The following is a 21,573-nucleotide window of genomic DNA, read 5'->3' as shown; positions in this document are numbered from 1 at the left end:
TTGAACAGCTTCTGAATAAGTTTTAAGATAAAACTCACAACTTCAGGCAGATTCAAATAAGTTTTATCTTTCATGTAGGTTTTCAACACTAATGCATCATATGAGAATCTGACACCAACGTGTTTGCTGGGGTTGTTTACGTGGATGTCATCTTCACAAACAGATCACCATCACCACAGAGACAGAGTTTCTGGCTGTCCTTCCTACGTGGCAGGGCAGCATGGCGTCCCCAGGCTCATTGGCACTGCAGCTGTCACCCACAGGATGGAAAAGTGGCGGGGTCGATGACTGCACGGCGTGGCTTCTGGCAGCATCCCTCCCTTCCTGGCCCGGTGAAAGGGCAAGGATAGGGAGCCCAGTCTCTCAGTGCATTGATCGAGGGCCAGCCCTCCATTAGCCACCGTTAGAGCTAAAGGTCAGCTAAGGCCAACGGATGGGTCCTGCATCCGCATCCTATGGAGTGACTCATTCTCACATCCAGGGATTGAGTCCTTGTCACTTTGGTCTGCATTACCCCCTACTTCTGGTGGCCACATGAGGATGCCCATTCCTCTCAGAATAGCCCCCTCCCCGATGAGCGGATGCACCCTACTCAGTGACATTTTTTTGGGTTTGGTGTCAACCACATTCTCCATTATTTTTGCTTTTACAGATATTACTATCTCCTGCCAAATTAAAACAGCCTTCCATCTCATTTTCTCCAGCAGAAATTGCTTAATAAATGAGCAGGGCCTGATTTGCACTGATGATCACAGAGCAACACAATTGCATCAAATTGCTCACCCAGAGATGGTGCACCACATCGTGCTGATCACTGAGTGGCAACTACTGCCTGGTGTGGTTTACATTAATGCCGCCAGGCTGTGAAAGGGGATAATTGTGGTGCTAAATGCTGTAGAGGCTGACAGGATCCATTTCTTGACTTGTCAAGGGCAACAGCAAAAGAGTGGGTCATGCCGGGGTCTATCCACACAGAGGAAGATGAACTTGTTCGCACAAACATGCATGCACACACGTGGGCACATGGACACACACATAGCCAGACAAAATCAGCCGCACTCCACATAGAGATGATTGTCTCTTTCTCCTGTCAGGTTGGGCTTTTTTCCTAGCCATAGAGACCTCATCCTGGGAAATTGAGCAATTTCTGATTGAAAATAGTGCCGGTAATTAGAGCACTCACTATTTGTAACCACTTGGCAATACATTAGTATGCAAAGCTGGCAGCCAGCTTATCTTGGGGAAAACGTTTGTTTCCTTAATTGCCCTCTTAGGACAAAAGTGAACGGGGTGGGTGGGGAGGGAAGAGAGTAAAATGTTAACGTGCTGCAAGCTCAGAATAAGAATGGAGCCTGTGTGTTGAGGGGATGTGACTCCCTGAACACAGGGGTTAAACTCCACTAATAGGCTGCATACAGCACACATGGGTGCACACACACAGATACAGAGTAGTGGAGCATGCATACACTCACATATGGGCACACACTGACACTGGCACACAGGCACATGGAGGCACAGACAACAAGACAACTATGATGAGCCCATACATTCCAGAACACACACAATTAGGCACAATTAGCTCCACAGACATACTGTATTGTGTAAAATTAGACACGTGAATACAAGTGTTCAGCACGCCAGTGAATTAAATGGGTCTGTCTTTAAATCCATTAAGATGTGAAACACAGAATGGCTTTAGTTCCCTCATTTAGTTTGATAACTCTTTCTCAAACACTCACTTCTCAGTCTGGAACACTCATCTTTATCAGGAGACCTGATATAAAATTGTGCTCATACTTGTCATCTAAAAAGTGTCAAGGTTTGACTGCAATCTATGTGATATATTACAGTTAAACATATGGAATTTCTTAATAGTTAAGTCCTATAATGCCTCAGTTATTATTCACACCGCACTTCTTTAAGGACTCTTTTACATTGGAAGCAGAGGTGAGTCTAACATGTGAAATTCTCCATTATTTTTCTTGCCATTTTAGGCACAGTAAGCTGGACCCTAATATCTATATATTTGCACACAGAAAAAAAGTTTCGTTTTTAATTAGAAAATGTGATGCAAATTAATTCTTTCTTTGCTTAGTGACTCCAGAGGCATTTTACTTTGAAGTAGTTGCTGAATTACTGTGATTTCCCCTGATTGTTGGACAAGAGTATCTATAACTTAGAGGACCAGACACATTCTACATTTTCTAAAAACACAGACCAAATAAAACTTTGTACCTCATGGAAAAACAAGGTAGAATTATTAAATAACCCTTTGCTCATAGATTAAATTGGTTTCCATGATACATGCGACAACTGTATGACTGAAGGCCTACGTTTAACTAATAAATATCCAGGCATAGATATTGATATCCAGAAAACGTGATTTTAAAAGTAATGGATCTTGTTCCTACATATAAACAGGCTAACCTCAATCATAAAACTTTATTCCTTCTGATACACTAATGGCGCAGTCAGACCTCAGATGTGGTTTGTATATGTGTATCCTGAAGACTATTAGCCCTTAACTCAGTTCAAATCTTGTAAGCTGGCGCTTGATATTTTTTGGGCCCTTTAAAAAACACATGAATGAAGTAAATGAAATATAAGAAACTGTACTGTTCTCCTCTTTGAAGAGGTTATCACCACATGTTGAAACTCATCTTTCCAAGTCTAATCCGCTTACTCACAAGCAAGCACAAAGACGCAAAATCATTTCATATTAAGCACAATCAAAGTCAGTCAGCGCGGGCTTCTAAATTGCAATAGAAAACGTACTTTTTTCAAACAGCTACATTTGAGTGATGAAAAATCAAAACCACTGCAAGCGCCAATAATGGAAAATGTTTTTTTTTTTTTTATGACAAATAGACTGTGGGTCGAATATCAGTAGCTTACTCCGTAATACCCTCTGCTGTAAAAAAAAAAAGAAAGAAAGAAAAGAAAAAGAAAAAGAAAAAAAAGAAAAAAGACGATTTTCTATAAATTAAAATACAACAAACATAGCTTTGGTTAAGTTTAGATTTCATTTACATTAACTTTTTTTCCGTCGGTTTTATCGGTCCTCAGCCAAACTAAAAAGTACAGTAATGCATAAAATTAAATATTTAAGAAGCTGAGTGTCAAAATTAGTACTCTGAAAGCACTTTTTTTGTCCTCGTTTTAAAGTTTTTAATCTATTCTCCAACAGCACGGCTTTAATGACTTTCACCAAATACCAGCACAAAAAAACAACAAACTCAAATGATGGGAGTAGAGTAGTTTGCGAAAACAATCATTATTAATTTCAAAATCAACAGAAGCCTTGAAGCTACAGGTGGATGAATACTGATGAAAACGTCACGCAGAGAGGGGGCCTATACGGGCCTTCTGATGTACTCTTATTACAAAATCCGCATTAAAACTGTTTTCCAATTAGTTTTTCTTTGGCCACTAAAATCATGAATCGTAAAGAGGCCATGGCGTTGCATATCGGCCAGTTTGACTTTTATCGGTATCCCATTAAATTTCCCTCTTTTGTCTCCGACATCTGTTGCATTTCATATTTTTAGTGAGGACACATGAAACGAGGTGGACTAAGCAAAAGTTTATGGGAGCAGAACAGATCGGAAAAAAACAAACTATGTTTCTATTCAAAAGGCAAAGATTACGAAAAAATAAAAGCACGGACTCTAAAATATCATCTAAGTCACATCTGTTGGATCGCACCTGACAGACGTGAGGGACGAAACCCGCTCGCAACGATTTTGAAAATATTTGGAAGAAATCGTGGTAGGACAGCTGATATGAAGACAAATTGGTTCTGGGGGATGTTTTAATTGGGCGGCGTTAATAAACCAGTCCTTAAATTGTTTGTCTTAATTGTTCAAAAACTGGAAATATGAAGAAATACGTGCAAATGTTTATTTACACCTCAAAATCACGTGCACGCGCGGCGGGTGGTCGATGAGACTGTATGGGTGGGTGTTCCACATGCTCCAATTTCATGTCACCAATAATATCAGTCAATCAAAACTAATAATTATAGATTCGATAGGTCTAATTAAAGGTATTTATCTCTGCCTGTGTTCACTGGGTTATTACTCGAATTCGGGGCTTCGTTTGACGAGTTTAAGACACCAACAGGATGTTTTCCATTCGTCTTTGCAGGCTAAACTATAATGGAGGCTCCGACTGAATTCAATGTTTTTGCATTTTGCCAAACAAAACCTGAACCAACACAATAATGAATGCCGTGTTGCTTCAAAAGGAATCCCCCATTTAGACCATCTCCTAAGAATGTAAGGCTTCCTTAAAGTTGTGAGGGCCAAAATGGCTTTTGGAGAGCTGAATCAGTGTCCGTGTGTACACACCATGTCCAACAAAAGCAGGGGCTAATCCACCTAATTCACACAATGCACAGGGCCCTGTTTACATGGGATATACTCACACAGGGGCCCTCTGTCTCGTCTTCTCTGTAGAACAGACCGAACAAGGTATCCTACAGATGTTTTCGTCTCTCTCATGTGATGAAAGGCAATATGAAAGATCACCGACAGAATCTGCGTCAAATCCAAATCAGAGAATGTGACGCTAAGCGGAGAGCATAAATATGACTCCGTCCCCATCTTTCATCTTATTTTTTAGTCTGTCTGCATTCCTTTCATGCTTTCATAGGAACCATTCCACTTTATTTAAGCATTTATTTTGCAGTGAAGGAAAATATTACTCAACAAAATGTGTAAAGTTATCATATCAAAGAGCTAAATGTATTTATATTTGAACATGAAGGCCTTTTGTTTGTATATTTGGTCATAACTGGTCAGTGAAATAAATCATAAAAACAGACAACACCTAATTGTATTCAGGCCTTTTTTCTTTCTTTCTTTCATTTTTTAACTAAAGCAAATGAGCTGGCGCAGTTCTCCATACAGCACCTAAACACATCACACAGATGAATAAAAGCTTTAATCTGAAGAAGCTTGCACCTAGGGACTCCACTAATTACATTTGAGCGCAACAAACTTAAGTCAACATGTTATGAGTCAAAAAAGAATAAATTACAAAAAACATCACATTCCGTCTATTTTGTAGCAGGACGGTAAACGTACAAATAATTCAACTTTAGCTTACAGCAACAACCTCAGTTTAATGTATTGTAATATTAAAATTATGATTTCAAACTCGGCCTTTAAGTTTAAAAATGTCTTTTACAGGATATAACAAATATTAAAGTTTAACATCTATATTTTCCTTTGCGATTTTCTTACACGCATACACTGAAACTACACCAGGTTTCCCACAATTATAATTTTCTATCCAATATGAATATTTCCTTTTATACTCAGTGAAATTTCCAAATGATATCTCGCCTCTATATCTATTTAACCTCATAATGTTAAAAAATGTTTTAAACAAAATAATAATAATAATAATAATAATAATAATAATAATAATAATAATAATAATAATAATAATAATAATAATAATAAAATAGCGTTTCCGTTTTAAGGAGTCTTCGACAGACTATGCTCCCAGTCCAGACTGAAAAATGATGTTATAATAATGTTCCAGAACATAAAGGGTTAACACAATATGCTACCTAACGAACAGGACTAACACCGAATGGCACGTTGTTTTATTTTACACTATTAACTATTTATTATATAATGAAGAGATTTGGCAACCGACACGGGTTTTTTAATTACTTTCATTAACGTCCCAGATTTCCTCTTTATTCGACTTAGAGCCATTCACGTCGTTCCCGTCTGTAGGTGTGTTTCACTGTTTCCATAACTGCATTTTTTCCAGAAGGGGTAGGTAATTACTTTGGCACAGCCAGGTAAATTCCGGCGCTAAATTGAAATATTCTGCTTTAATCCTCACTAAATCCCCATTCTCAGGACACGGTGATGTGAGCAGCAGAGGAGTCATGTGGTGCTCCGGTAGCTTCTTCAGGTGAGCGTCGCGTCGCAGGGGGCGGAGGATCTTCTCTCGACGCCATAAGCATAAAACAAGATTACTAGATCTTTATCGTCGTTTCAGCGTTTCTACCCCCCCTCGCAGAGCTACTACTTCACAGTCTCAGGTTCAGACGGGGGAACGTTGCATAATGTGCAGGAAATGAATTGTAAGTTGTTTGGGAGAGGGGTATTTTAAACTTAAATTAATAAGTCATAAATAAACTTCCCTGCGTGTTTTCCGGGTGTTTATAAGCAGGTGAGCTTGTTTATGTAAATTAATCTGGAGATGCATTACAAAAACAGGGCTTGATAGCTTTGCTTTTCTTGCCATTTGAAGCAGGAGAAGCTCTTCACGATCACTAGACATTAAAAATAACATTTTTGTCGTCTTATAAACAAAACGGGGAAAAAAACATCTACGACTGAGCCAGACTATATTTCAGGTTTTTAGGTATAGTGTCTCTCGCAGGAGTAAATACTGGCAGAAGTTTGTACCTTCTGCTTGTCATGGTGCTGCCTGAATTTACCTTCCCCATATCTTTAATTTGTAGTCACCAGGAATAAAAGGCTGAATCTCAGCTCTGGCAGCTCCCACGTCAGTCTTTGCAGGAGTGGGTGACAGAGAACAGCAGAGGCAGATAGCATGCTAAAATCGCATCACTAGAGACCCCACATCAAAGTAGACCAAACCTCATATTGAGTGAACTTTTAAGCCAGAAAGACTGTGTGACATCAGAGCACCTAAAATGTGACTGTCATGTTTTTCAAACTTCGCTGAACACAAGCTCAAAGACTTGAGAAGTATTCAATGGCAAGCGCCGTTCAAACGCTCACACTAAGATTAGCAATCTTTGTCTTACAGGAACCTCAAAGACCAATTAGATTGAGAGATGTGTGTGACGAATTTGTCAAAAATAAGATGATAGATACCACTTTGGCAGTGAGCAAACATGGCTGGGGATTTCAGTCAAGCTCAGTCATTGACAAGACACTGTCAGACAGTGTGTCAACTTCAGGAGACCTGCCAGTTGAGAAAGATACAGCTTGGAATTGAGACTGATCAATTCCCAAACTGCCAACAAGACGTGGCTATGATAGCTGCACTTTATTTTGTGAAGTAAAAAAGTAAGGATTGCTTGGATATATTGTCAAGTTTTTATGCATCTTAAGCCTTCACCATCCCAAGATACAGAAGACAGAAAAAAAGCCTAGTGCATAATATTTATCTGCAGTTTCAAAACTTTAACACCAGAGTTTTAACCTTTCCGTATTTCTTTTTGGACACACGGAAGTGGCATATAGTGTACGTGGTTTTGTTGTTTAATGTACACCAATTCAACACGTCTGGTAGCTGAGCTTGTCTTTGGCCACTATTTCTGAAGTGAAATCCAATACTCAAAGCATTTTCCTCTTCAAAGTAGTCTCCTGTTGTGCTTTGTGACCACAATAGTGTCAATCTCATACTTTCAAAGCCTCATCTTTGTGTCAGCTTTGAGTAGCTGTCTATACATGCCTCCGAATAGACTTGAGGCTTTGATGGCTGGTTTGAAAACAGTTTGCAACAAATTCTAAATTGGAAAAAATAAATAAATCATTGATTTGGCTGTGCATTTAATTTGATCCATAAGCACAAACTATATTTCTACCTCAACTTTGTAATAAATGTTAGTAAGCTTAGATATAGCCAGCCGCAGAAAGAAACATCCAAGTCAGCTGTAAATTGCAATCCAGCACTAGAACTCCAGCAGTAGTATGTGGTGATGATTAAAAAATCTATCAGCACAAGACAGGAAGAAAAAAATCAGTTTCAAAATGGACATTACCCCTTTTAGACCATTGTGTTTATAATAAATGTACCAATACTTTATTAATCCAAGAGGAAATTATGTGAGAATTTCCATTCATTTTATCACATAAGATGAATGTTAGTCAATAGTTCCAGCCCTAGCGTTACATTTGTACAAGCACAAATGATCTTGTTTTTACTGGTTTAGTAGTTAACAATGTAAGGTTGGTGGGCATGAAAACTTATCCCAAACAATTGCCGTTTGAAAGGCTGCATTTAAAGGCATGCTAAGTGATTGGGATGATCAAATGACAATCAGAAGAAAAGAGAGGCAATCTCAATAAACTTTGTCATTCATCCATTCAAGGTTCAATCATATCACAGGCGTTTTGCATAACTATGAGACACTGGTTCTAATCCTCAAAGGGTTTTGGGGCTACTTGGCTTTGCACTGTAGTCATTCAAGGTCGCAACCCGGTAGGAAATATGGGCTGCCATAGCAACACAAAGATGGCCTCTAAAGGCTTAGCATAATTCTTCCCTAATAGAAAAATAACAGCGGCAAATCCCATCCTTAGTGAACTACCTCATTTGACAGAGGCAGACTCCCACCTGTGAAGCACATAGTCACCACACCAATGCTCTAAGACTACGATAAGATGAAAAAAAGCCCATCTCTGGATGGGGAAGGGTGCCCTAAGCTCAAGCTAAATTCTTTCTCTTCTCTGAAGCTGAAAACGGCCCACAGTGTGTCTTTGGCTAGCTTTAGGTTTTTGAAGCTGGACAATACAAGCTGCCAAATGAATCGTGCTCTCTATATAGTAGCCTACATAACTTTGAAGTGCTTAAGCCAGACTCTGAGAAAAACTTCTGGCATCAGAAGATGGCTTATATGTGCTCAAATCTGGGAACTGTTCTTTACCTTTGCTCTTGAAAATATTTAAACTCAGTCAGACCTGTTGAACGAGTGATCATGTCTATGATAAATCAGACCAGTTTTACTCTTCACAAGGTGTTCTAGTGGGAGTTTTATGACACTGGGACGTTTTAAACCTTCCTAGTAACTGTCCCCACGCCTCTGATTGTGATCACAAAATATGTGATCCCCCTCCTTTGTCCCCCTCCCCCCCCTCCGGTTTGTTGCCAGGTACTACGAGATGGATTCTTGTCACTGTGTGAGTTGCATCAGGATGATGAGCACTGGGGAGAGAATAAATTACCGCCACACTTTAGAGTGGGAGGCATGTAAGTATCAGCAGCTACAACAGAGCATCACTCTCTGCTTATGGAATCGCTAATGAGGTGAGGTATCCAGCAATGTTGCAGCCATTGTGATTGAGCTAAAATCAAAGGCTTTATGAAATCATTACTGTCAAAGCTAGCTATGAAAATCAATGATTGCCCAACATGGTTTCCTGTAAGAAGTATATGGTGCTGTTTTGTCGTATGCAAAAGGGAGAGGGAGAGATTATAGCAGGAGATGTGATGCTATCTCTACTGTGTGTCTGAGTCAGCCATTTTTAGTTCAACTGGATTTCTGTTTATTCGCTATGTGCAACAGCTAGAGGCTCATTGTCTGGCTCATGCATTGCATCTTCTCTGTCAGTGTGCTTCTATAGATGCTTGCCTTATTCAGCTGGGTTTAAAATAGTTTTTTTTCCCCCAGCCCATCTGGATGAGTCTCGCTACCTCACACTGGACTGTGTAATCACATCATTGTCAGTGATGTTTCTGTTCAATAGTGTGCAGCCAAGATGACAGAGCAGAAAAGAGAGGAAGATTATAATTTTATCAAAATATCCTTAGAGCTCAGCAAAAAGCTACATGGTTTGGGCCTTACTAGAACACCAATATTGAAATAATTAAATCATAAATGATTCTCCAGCCTAATATCTTCATTTCACTGAGGTAGATTTGCTCTATCTTAACATCTGGTACTTGTGGTTCCAACAGTCACGAGGGTACTCTAAAGGGACTTTTTTTATCATGCAAATTAGAGTTCAACAGCTTTCTTGTCTTATCAATTCATCTTTTTGCTGTCAGGGAAATATGCAAAATTCATGTATTAATATTCTATTTCTCCCATTATTTTAAGGCATTCACTGTGACACAGTAATGTATTTAAAACAATATACTTTTCTTTGCTGTTCTTATCTTTATTTAAACTCCTTTGGCTTGCCTAGATTATGGAGCGATTGATAGTGGTGTCTTCACATTAAATGGACAGTGACATTCGTAATGGCCATTTGCCGGACGGAATTTCATTCCTGTGCCTCAAGTGCTTGGATGGATAGCAGAATAGACTAATTAAATCAACGCTCCACGAATGTCCAACGAGAGCCCAGATTCTCCTCCCTGAAGGGGAATCCCACTGAATACTGGCCTGTAAGCCTCCTGTTTCAGAGTCTTACACTGAGCACCGTTCTACATCAAAGCTTTCTCAGCACCATGTCTCAAAGATTCACATCTCCAGGAAAGAATGGCTTCTGCTGAGATATGGACACCTCTGGTCTCATTTAATGTGCAAGGTCCCCTCCCCCTCTCCAGGCCTGAATCCGAGGATAGAGTGGCTATCTGACGAGATCACACAGAGAGGTGCGGGAACTTAAAGGCAAAGAGTTACTGAGCATCCTACCAGGACTCTCAAAAGGGTTCTAATAAAGCATGTTCAATATGCCGGTCAGGGCTTTCAAAGTGCTGCACACCCTCTAGCCCCGGCAAACTCAAAGGGCATCAGTGCACATTCAGTAAGAGGAATCTGGCCCCCATTAATTTAATGAGTCCAGGGTATTAGTATGCCATAGCCAGCTATGAAGTCTCCTTTTTTCATCTCTAGTGGAGTTTTAAGGAAAGATCCCCCAACTTGGGAGTGACAAAGAAGAGCAGGGAACAAGGTGCAATCATCTAATCTGAGATAAATTTTTAGCTGTCAGTCCTCAGAGGGCAATTTCCAGTGGTTAAGATGTCTTGTGCAAGCTGGAAATCCACATAAAGAATGCAGAGTGGCACTTTTACTGTCACCAGGAGAACTTCGCTATCTCTTTGTCATGATTGCATCCTCGGAAACCAGACACGAAACTTGTAAAAAATAATGGGCAGGAATTGGCACTTGGAGACGTATTTGCATAACATATTTGGAAACATGCTGTGGTCATTACAGCAGCGCGAGCACTTCTTTTTCTTTTTTACTACTCTTGTCTACTGTCACTTCACGGTTAATTAGACTTAAAGGAGAACACACATCCCAGCAACTATACAACATCTGACACGTAACTGACAGTCACCTGTAAGAGATTACAGAGACAGTGGAGTTTGCCAGGGCCTGTCAACCAGGAAGTAGCAGCTGCTGGAGCTAATTAAAGGCATAGTAACATGGTAACACATCCCAGCTAAGGGACACATCAAACACTCCTCTTCATGCAAGTGTGGAGTCTCATCTCTGGGATGTTGAGGCCTTCTGTGACCTGTGCTGGGAACCTGCTGGGCCCAAGGCTTGACCTGAGAGCTGCGGGGTGAACCAGAGTGGGTCAGGATCACTGTGGGGTGCACCTGGACCAGACTTACCTGTGTCTGTGTATCTGCATACCAAAACGTGGCCATGTGGCTGTGTTGGCGCGAGTACATGGACTCTGACCTGAACAACAAAGAAAAGGAGAGAGCTTGGGTGAGAGGTCACAGAGGCAGAGGAGGATTAGGAAAAACACACATAAGACACACTGACTACATATGATCAGACAGTCACATATGGCTAAAAAGAGGTAGAACCAGACACCTCAGATGTGGTGATGAAATCCAAACCTATTGTAAACAAGTCCTTTTACAATGGATTGTGCTAAATTATGCATAAATACTGCATAAACATCGACTTAAAGTCAACATCGCTGTGTACATTTAGTTATGTCCAGATTTAAAAGAAAATACATTTGCCCTGTAGCAAATTGAGAAGCCGTTTCAGATTTCTGTCTTTCAAAATAACACTGAGCTCAGTCATAATGAGCACTCGCGCTGAACAATAGTACCTGAAGCCCACTGAGGAAAGGTAGTTCCAGCCAATATTTATAGACATTTGATAAAAGGAAAAAGATAAAAGAACACATAGTTGACTCTCTCTCCGGTCCGTCTGTTCTTTTCTCTCTGAATCTGTACGTCAGTTTTAGAGCCTGTGTGTAACTAACCAGAGAAATCGATCCAAACAAATCTCTCATGAAACTTTTTCTCAGATGCAGTTACACTGATAACATGCTTAATATAACTGTGGAAATATTTGCCTATTACTTAGTGCGCAACTTAATTAATTCCGATCTGAATGTTTATGCATAAATAAGAAATGCATTTAGATTTTCATCAATTTCTGAACCAAATGTTTTCCTGTTTGCTTACATCAAAGTCACCCTGACAATACGTTACTGCATGACAGGTCTGATGAACAAATCACACAGGTTATAGCTCCTGGTGATTCAATATTGACTCTAAAAGGAGCATAACAGAAGGATGTAGACGTCACTTGTGTGGAGTGATTTGGCCCTGTTGGGTGAAAGGCTGTGAATGCTGTGATATAGCTCTCAAGCCGGTCTTGTTGCCACATGTAGGAAGACATCTGCAGTACGTCACCATGGCACTTCTCTCTGGGGAGCCATGCTGCAGCACATGGGCCACCTGAAGCAGGTCTATGTCTCCACCTGCCACATAGAGCGCTGACATGTGCTCATGCAGGGATGCATGTTGGTGGACCTGTCTACAGGCATGTAACTGTCAGCGCCGACAGACACCAATTTGCCACCATCTTGGGAAGGCGAACATGGCACATGTGATGCATGCAGAGAGCAAGTTCAAGAGAGGACTGTAAAATAGAGATTTTTTGACATTTTATTTACTTATTTATTTTTACTAATACTCCACAACAGCAGTGAAAAAACTCAGTCTAGCCTGTGCCGGGTATTTTCTGTGCCTGCCAAGTAGCAGACCTAAACAAAATGAGAAAGCCCTTGACTCAATTTTGGCGGCCTAATATTATTCTGCCACCCTAGGAAGCCAGGGTTCTCTTGTTGTGTAAAATAGAGGGAAGGCAACTTTCCCCCTCACATCTTTATGGCTTCATGCTCGGAGTTACTGGCTGTGAGGGCCTGAGTGCTGTGTGCTTTTAAGCAGTTGTCGTATGGTCTCAATCTCTTTACACTTTTCTCTGCCAGTCTCCTCTCTACCAGGCCTCCCCAAACTGTGTAATCAGCAGATGTCTTTACAGAACAGCCGTTTGCCACGTGCACACCGTGCATTCTTTTCCAGTTTCATTTTGGAAATATATAATTTCTTCATTTAGATTATTATTATTCTTTCAAGCCCAGGAGCCATGTTGATTTGGTTCTTAATGTGGCCAGAGGCTGAAAATACCGCTTCACTCAGCAGTTCAGATTCAAATGCTTCAATGATATATCTTAAGTCTACTTACGTTAGTCCATTCTATTATACTGCAGACCTGCTGAGTTAAACAAACCTACACAGACTAATTCATCAGAACCCTTTGGCCTTCATCAAGACAAAGTCAAACTACTTGACACCAGAAAAGAGACCAAGAACTCTGTTCTCACGCTAACATTTCAGGGACAAATTTCTCAAATTTCTTAAAAAAAAAAAAAGCATCATAAACAGCGAACTCTGTCACATTTTTTAGAATAAACACCGGAAGCTATATATTTTTGAAAATGACTAATACACGCTTCACGTATCTTATATTAGTCTTTGTTGCATCACACTGCCTCAAAACTATGAAAGACTTACAACAATCTGAAGTTTTATAATGAAGAAATGTGTGGCATTGCCCTGAAATACATAAATGCTTATATTAAATTGACAGATCTAAGACGATATCGACTGGAATACCCGGTTGTAATGCTTACTTTCACCGACATGAAATAGACATCATGATCGCAGACAAACATGTTATGAAATATAAGTTGCAATATCATTACAGTAATTACGTCAGTAACTCAACTTGCGTATTTCCATGCCATATTACTATACTTCAGCCATGCATTTCAAATGGAAACATTTTGTGGCACGTGGCTGCTTACAGTGTAAGTATTTTACACGTCTCACCCAGAAGGATTAAGTTAAATTTAGCTCTGTATAACATTAAATGCTGTTTAAGTGTTACTAGTAATAATGAGCTGATAGGATAGTAGGTATAGCAATGCAAGCAAGCAAAATGTACACATGTATTCCTACTTTTTCTGCTATTACTATTAGTACTTTCACTTGAAAAATAAGTAATGCCCATATGAAAGTCAAGAACTGTTGATAAAACTAACTTTTTATGGATTAAAGCTAGCAGACGTCCACCCATTATGGGCATGTGGCAACAAGCATTTTCAGAGCACCACTTGGGCACCATCAGGGCACCACCATGCCAGTGTTTCTTGTCTGTCACCAACTTCAATATTGCTGCAGAAGGTGGCAGACTCGTGAAGGGCTGGGTATCCGTGAATTGAGCTGTCAAAATTAGCAAAAGGCAAAGTGGGTCACGCACTGAGGCAACAACTAAGACCCTAGGGGGATGCCATAATATCCCTCGCTAAAAAGTGATTCATTACTGTAAGTTAGCACATCAACAAAATATTTTCAAATGTTTCCTCATTACCATCTAAAATAACCCAACAGTTACAGGGGCTAATTATTTCACATAATTGTGTCATATTAAGTCACATAATAGTGTTGATACTTCTGTCACTTACTTAATGCCTAACCTGACCTTCGATAGCGATTGTGTTAATGATAACTCCACGAATTCACTTTTTTCTATTAATTGCCGATTTTGCTTGTATAATGACATGAAGATAGGGAGGTGTATGAGTGTTGTGTGTGTGGGAGTGTGTGTCTCATAAGTGGTAATGTTAGACTTGTGCACTTGGCAAGCATTTTTTTCGCTCCATTTGGTGACAGATTGGGTTTAAATAACATTATATCTTCACAGTTGTGACTCACAAGCCTCAGTGTTACAAAGTCAGGGTGAGGTTTAGCACTTCAGATGAGGATGAAGGAGGATCGGGTCGCCTCACTTCGTCTTTTAGTTTGTCACTTTATGCTGGGCCTAATCTGGGACTTTATGAATAACCTTTTACTGTTTTACTGACACAATCAATCCACTTTCCCCCCAACTAAACCCATGGTTTTTCCTTCATAGCTAGCATTCCCAGTGGTAAAATGGGCAGAAACACGAACTAAGAACGACTGAAACTGCTTGTAAACCTCTGCTTGAGACATTTTACGAAAATGTTCTAAATTCGTTCAACAGATAAATGTAATCAAGTGGCCTATATTTCATTGGAAAAAAAGCATTTGGAAAAGTTGTGACATAAATTCAATAACACCAGTGTCCAGTAGTTTAAAGAAAAAGATGCAACTTTACATTGATTGTGACACGTTGCATGGCGGGGTGCTAAGCATTGCTGAATACTTCCTAGTCAACACAGCACTACATTTTTCGACATGACTTTGAATATTTAAGCAGAGGTCATAGCAGGGTGCATCTCCTCTTGCCTCTCTGAGCCCCAGGTAGAAGGGCATGAAGAGGGGTCTTAATATTGATGCTCCGGGCCCAGAGTGCTCCACAAACGTTAATGTTGCACTGACTCTCTGAACCAGTATACATTACTGTCAGCCCTGACCCCCTCATCAGCCATGTTTGTTTTTGGTGGTGTTATGATATCAAAGACTAACTGCTTTACAGCACCTCCTGGTGCTCCCCGGGAGAAAACTTCTCCTTTTGGAATGAAGAATTCACTCTACAGATTTAAAGGTAGTAACATCGCCTGTTTCGCCATGTGTGAATTTGATATTATTTTGGTCTTTCATAATTTAACAAAATGTTGTAAACTTGTAGTGACTTTATTGAAGGGAGTCGGTATCCATGTTATTATGAAGACTTTAAGCCAACACGTGCGGATTTGGGCTGATGGATTCTTTTTTGTGCTGTTTGTTCAAAGATTGACTTCAGACGCTCCACAGGTAACTTTCTGTTTTAACTTTTTAAACTTTCTTTTAAAGTGAATCCTGGCTGTGTGGCAGATGAAGCATAAACTGTGATGTCTTTTTCAAGAAGTGAGTGTGGTTTATTTGTTGTCTCTGAAAGACACACAGGAGTGTGGCCTCATGCTTTAGAGCTTTGTTTACGTGCTGCTTTGGCCCGCTCGTTCTGTCCTGAGCTGCCTGTCCCTCAAATCCAAGGCTTACTATGAGGTGGAGCACAGAGGAGGGATAAGGGCTGTCCCTGCTGCTACTAGGGAGTGCACGCCAGCAGTGCATAGAAACTAATAAAGATGCACACTGGCAGAACCCATTGACCAAGCAATGAGATGTCACCATAAACAAGCGGCAGGACGTTGGCAGTTAAACGGCTGGTTTCATAACACTAGATGAATTTTAATTTTTAATTAAAAGACATGCCTGTTATTTAAGATCTCAGAATATACATACTACTAATATGATTAATATCAGTTTGTTTGGAAGTGTTATTTTGCAATTTTTCCATTCACTTTTGACTAGACGTGGCTATTGCTGTTTTTAAATACTAGCTATATGTTAGTAAATCTCCTCAGTTCAAACTTGCACATCAGAGTCCTTAAAACGGGCATCAGCTCTGGCAGTAACATCTGCACAGGACACATCTCATGTATGTCATTTTTGCAAATACAAAATAACATCCTTGAATCAAAAGTGATGTCTGGCAGTGCTCAGACGACTCTTCAGATTTATCATGTAGTCATGAAACTTTTAAGACCATAATAATACATTTGTTATAGAGCCTTAGAAGGTGCAGAAAACTCAAGGCCCAACTCCCAATTCCCTGATCTCCAATTAAAAATGTTGATTAAATTTCTGATTATTAGTCTTAAATGATTTATTAACAGTTAATTATGTATTTGCCTTAACAAAATAAGAACGCCACAATATATCAGATTTCCTAAATTATATCTTTGGAAAAGAAAAAGCCTAAAGTCCAGAGAGCAGGAATAGCACTTGTGGGCCTAAAATATGAGTGCTTTAATTTGATTGTGTTAAATTGAAGCTTCTTTGAAGAACACCCACAACTCTCTTTAGCTATTTATTTCTCATCAGTGGTTTGACTCTGACATGTCTCTTTTGTACACCTGAATTATGGTAGGGCTAATTTAAAGTACATGATGCATTTAAAGAAATATTTGACCACAACCTTCAGGCGAATCAATTTAACCTGAAGAAATGAAAATGAGGCTGATGTGGCATGAGCAGGCCACCTACCTGAATGCATTCTGTTCAGAGATAATGATGGGGTGTTTACTTTATTTTTGGTCACATTGTCGTTATTATTGTGATTATCATTTTTGTTTCACACGATACACAGCATACTCATATCACAAGATAATAAAGAAATACAAATAAAGATGCCCTTTTTAGAAAACCTATTAGCGGTACACTCTAACTGTTGATTAATCTAATTCCAAGACTGTGTTTTCTGTTGACGGAAATGTTCCTTTTGCTAAAAGAACAGTGATTTGAATTTTTCTGTCCCCGTGAAATTTTCAAATTCCTGGCATTTCACTAGTGCTGAAAAACACTAAAGTAATATCAATAAAAAGAAGAACTTCAAAAATTTGCACATTATACAGCATTGGTAAAATGTTGTTCAATGTTAATATTCAGTCGCGGATTTTCGCTGAGTGAAATTAAATTAGGACAAATAAATTTTATTTGAAATTACTGTTGCGATTTAAAGTTAAGGGTGGAGAGCATGCCTTTTTAAAAATAAAAAAAAATGTTTAATGAAAAAAATGAAATAAATCAAAATAATAATGCGCAAAAATGTATTCACAGAGACATTAAGAACAAAAACCCATCAAGAACTATTTTAAGGTTAATTGAAAAAACGTATTTTCGGTGTTTTGTTCTGATTTAAAAAAAAATAAATGTGTAAAATCGACATAAAGCATAAGGAGGCAATGCACATTTTTGAAAAGGTAATTAAAACAAAAATAACTTTTTTCATTACATATATAAGAGCTTTGTTTTGTCCTTTCATACACATCCGAATACTCTCTGTAAAAAGAAAAAGCTTTAACAAACTCTATGAGTTTCATTGTAATTTCAGCAGATGGAGATATCAAAGTTCGCAAGAATTAATAAAAAAGTTTTCCTGCTAATGTCAGACAGAGAACAATCAGAAAGTAATTATGCATACATTTTGTTAGTTTAGCTGCTTGTTGAAAAAGCCATCTGTTTATAAGATTCTTTGTAATTCTTTTCCATTGTTTTTTTACATCTGCAAAACTTATTGTGCAGCATCAAAAGACAATGAAATTCATTAACTCTCCGTGTCTAATTGGCAAGATTCTCTTATTTCAAGTCTTTTTATTTCTTCAAGGGACATTGTCTTGAATGGGAGGCTCTCATCTCAATCAAATAATATGCAATGATAAACAAGAACTAGAGTTTTTGATCAAAAAGTGCAACTCAAATCAGATGCTTCTGCTGGACTGAAATGTGAAACTTCTCCCAGTTTGTAAAAGGAAAGACGCCATCTGTTTTTTTATGATTGTCTGTAAAGAGGACATTAAACTGTCAGTGGTGTTCCTTGTATTTTTGCAGACAGTGACATACTCCCACAAATCATCAGTTCTTTACCAATCTTACTACATTGTATTTAAACCAGTAGGTCAATTGTAGTTAAAGTACAGACAATAACTATTTGCTTTTCATAGCAGTTCTTTTATTTAGGTTAGTGTAATGGCATTGTAAAATCAGTTAATTTAGATAACGCCTGATTAATTTGATAGATTACCATGATTTTAACAGATAAAATTCCCAGTTTAATTTTTCATTATAGTTTCAAAGACTTTGTTCTTTCTTTCTTTTATCTGTTTGTCTGTCTAAGAAACATTGAAAACGATGGCAAAAACTGTAAAACCCAATTTTTCTCCTCCACATTCTAAACTTGAAAAGCCGTGATCAGTGTGAAACTATAGTTGAGGAAAAACTTAGCAGTCTTATCCTTTAGATTTCAAGAAAACTATCTCTCCCATGATTCCTCAAAGTTTTAAATGCATAGGGAGAAAAAAAGGGGGGAAAAAACTGAAGGCTTTCATTCTGTCATACAATGAAGGCTTTCAACTGTTTATGCGCTCACTCAATCCAATATTCAAGTTTGTTAAAAAAGAATAGTTATTTTGTTTACTAAATTTTTGTCGACGTCTTATTAATTGTAAGTAATCCAATGCCAAGCAAACTAAACTGCACGTGTGTTGAGTCAGTGTGAAGCTGTGGTGTAACGAAACCTTTGACAAAGTGATTCGCTTGTGTAATGCAATAATACTGTATATTTGAAATAAAAGGTATTACAGCGATATCTAGCTTATAAAACAAACTTGACAAATGTAGCATTTTACACTCCAGAGTCCTCGTAATGTCGCTATTTGCAGAAGTCAACCATCTAGTCGCTGATTTCATGTAGAAGCATAAGCATCAGCTCCATCTTCTTCCTCCCCAGTTAGCTTAGCAGCAGCGGCCATTTTGTCTGATTTTGCATTGGTCTAAATGTGTATTGAAGGTCACGAGAAATTTCTGGCAATTTCTGCTAAGGAGATGGTAACACCAGCTTCTTGAAATTTTTTTACAGAACAGGTTCTCTTACTTTGAGCCATCAACTAAGATGGCGAGCAGAAAATGCGAATTATATCAGGCATGCGCTGAGCATGTTCCAAGAAATAATGCTTTCATTTCCTGTTCACTGTTCATTATTAACCACATGGCTGTCAAATGTACATGCATACAAGACATTCATGTGCAGGCACATCAAATACTAGTGTGCGCGCACACCCACACCAACACACACACACACGCATAAAATAAGATGAGCTGATCCCATTCTTAGAGACTGCGTCAACCACCCGCTGATTTCACTGCCACACCATGTAGACAACCAACCACAGGATGTATACACCCAGCTGTCCAGAGGTCACCTTGGCTTGTTTACTTGACTGGAGTGGATGCACAGTGGCAGAGTGGACCACCGCTATCCACAACAGCTCATCTAACAACATGTGTTCATGCTCTCACCTCTTTTAGGAACCTGCGTCATCTTCGGGGTAAGTAGCACAATCTGTACTTTACCCAAGTCCGCTGCACCAAGGAGTAAAAACTGTGATGGACAGACCTACTTTACGACCGCTCTTTCTTTATGTGTTTAACTCTTTGAAAGTCTGTCATTTACACTCACGTCATCAATTAGTTATTATTCTACCAATTACTATCTTCCTTTTTAACTTTGACAGAATATTTTACTTGAAATTAATACATTTTTAATCTAGTTTTTCAAAGTAGCAGTGGGCTACTGGGAGATTACTGTAAAACACTTTCCTCTAACACTTTTCTGAGCCTGAAGTAGTAGTGAGCATACTGTATATCATTGCAATGGAAAATTACACTGCACCATTATGACACAGGAGCAGCAGCCATGCAATTGCACAAAGATCAATAAATGCATTTTTACAACAGCAACAAAAAAAATCATGGTTAAGTGTAATCGGTCTGTGCGTTTCAGCGTTGGCCCATTGTCACTTCACAGGCCAAATTACCAAATCTTAGTGCTATGATACATTTGTAAATAGTACGTACTAAATACACAAACACTCACCTCTGCACTGCTTAAACACCCCACTTTGGAAACACTGGAGCTCCAAAATCTCCATGTTATTGGCACAGAGGGGTAAAACGACTGTGCGGGAGTGAGGCCCGGAGACTGGGCTTTCTGTGTTTCCAGAGAGCTGCCCTGACCACCCTGGTAAATATAGGAGAGCAAATCCTTTTCAGGTTGAGAGTATGACACGGGACTACCACATAAATCAGTGTAGGCCCAGCCCGGCACAGGCTGGGAACGCCATGGGAGTGGTAGGCGGCTCTACGGTGAGGTTTTTGGGGAAGGATTATGGATTGAGACGTACAGCTGGGAGGCTAAAGTTACACTTTTCATTACCACTTCGAGGGGGTCTTGGCTGCCTGGAAGCCAGTCAGATTTGTGAAGACCTCTTTCTCCCCCTGGAATGGTTGTAATTCTGCAGGCACATTCTTCACCTGAGGATAATTGTTTTTGATATGGCAAGAACAATTTGGCCAAATGCGATGGGAAGTGCTGTTTTTCTTTTCTTTTTTCCTTTTTTTTTTTTTTTTTGCAGTGGAAGAAATAAAAAAAGAAAAAGGAGAGGGTATTGTGAAATGTCCTCATTCACCAAAAGACCAGAGTAAAGAGAGAGCAGTATGCCCCCTTCTGGCTCTTTTCTTCTCTCCCTCTTTTCTTCTTCTTTTTTCCCTGGCGTCTGGAGATGTGAAGAAATGTCTTTTGATCAGCTCTGACAGAGCCTGGGCCATGTGAAGAGGGTGGCTAGCAGGACTCTGCCAATCCATGCAAGGCAAAAATGTTCCTAATAAGAGAGTAATAAGCTAACGAGTGCTGGGTGTCTGTCTGATCCACATTCTGGTTACCGTTTGTGCCAGCACACCCAGTGGCTTCTGACGTGTACCCGACTCTCATCAGTCTTTGGACTATTTGCCAGGTCACTGCGTTTCACCTGCCCAGTCCCATATGCTCTCAGCAATGGTGCAATAGTCTGAAATTTAGGGACCTTGTGGGCACAACTAAATTGAAATTGGGAGCATTCTATTTCAAATTTTTACACACAGCGTTTGGAATTGACAACATGTGTTACGTTTGCTGTGCTGGAAATATACAGGGGCAGAAAAATAAAGTACGGGGATGATTCTGAGCAAAGAAAATTTGTCTCACCTTGCCCACACAACATCAACTTAGGCTATTTCCACAACTGA

The 21,573-nt window shown here is 39.4% G+C and overlaps 1 long non-coding RNA gene across 1 annotated transcript; it reads right to left on the bottom strand.

Moving 5' to 3' along the window:
• Positions 1-1,244: 1,244 nt before the first annotated feature.
• Positions 1,245-20,503, bottom strand: LOC146582507 (uncharacterized). The gene is made up of 3 exons (XR_014888184.1): positions 20,387-20,503; positions 11,290-11,359; positions 1,245-4,538 (listed from the first exon to the last, which is right to left on the bottom strand). It is a non-coding gene; the product is annotated as an uncharacterized LOC146582507 (long non-coding RNA).
• Between the last annotated feature and the right edge of the window lie 1,070 nt (positions 20,504-21,573).

The sequence above is a fragment of the Mchenga conophoros genome, linkage group LG2 (assembly GCF_057382185.1).
Source record: "Mchenga conophoros isolate Kocher_MC1m ecotype Shallow Benthic linkage group LG2, M_conophoros_male_GT1.1, whole genome shotgun sequence".
NCBI lineage: Eukaryota > Metazoa > Chordata > Actinopteri > Cichliformes > Cichlidae > Mchenga > Mchenga conophoros.
Note: the sequence above shows the minus strand (reverse complement) of the source record. Positions and strands in the feature narration are given on the sequence as shown.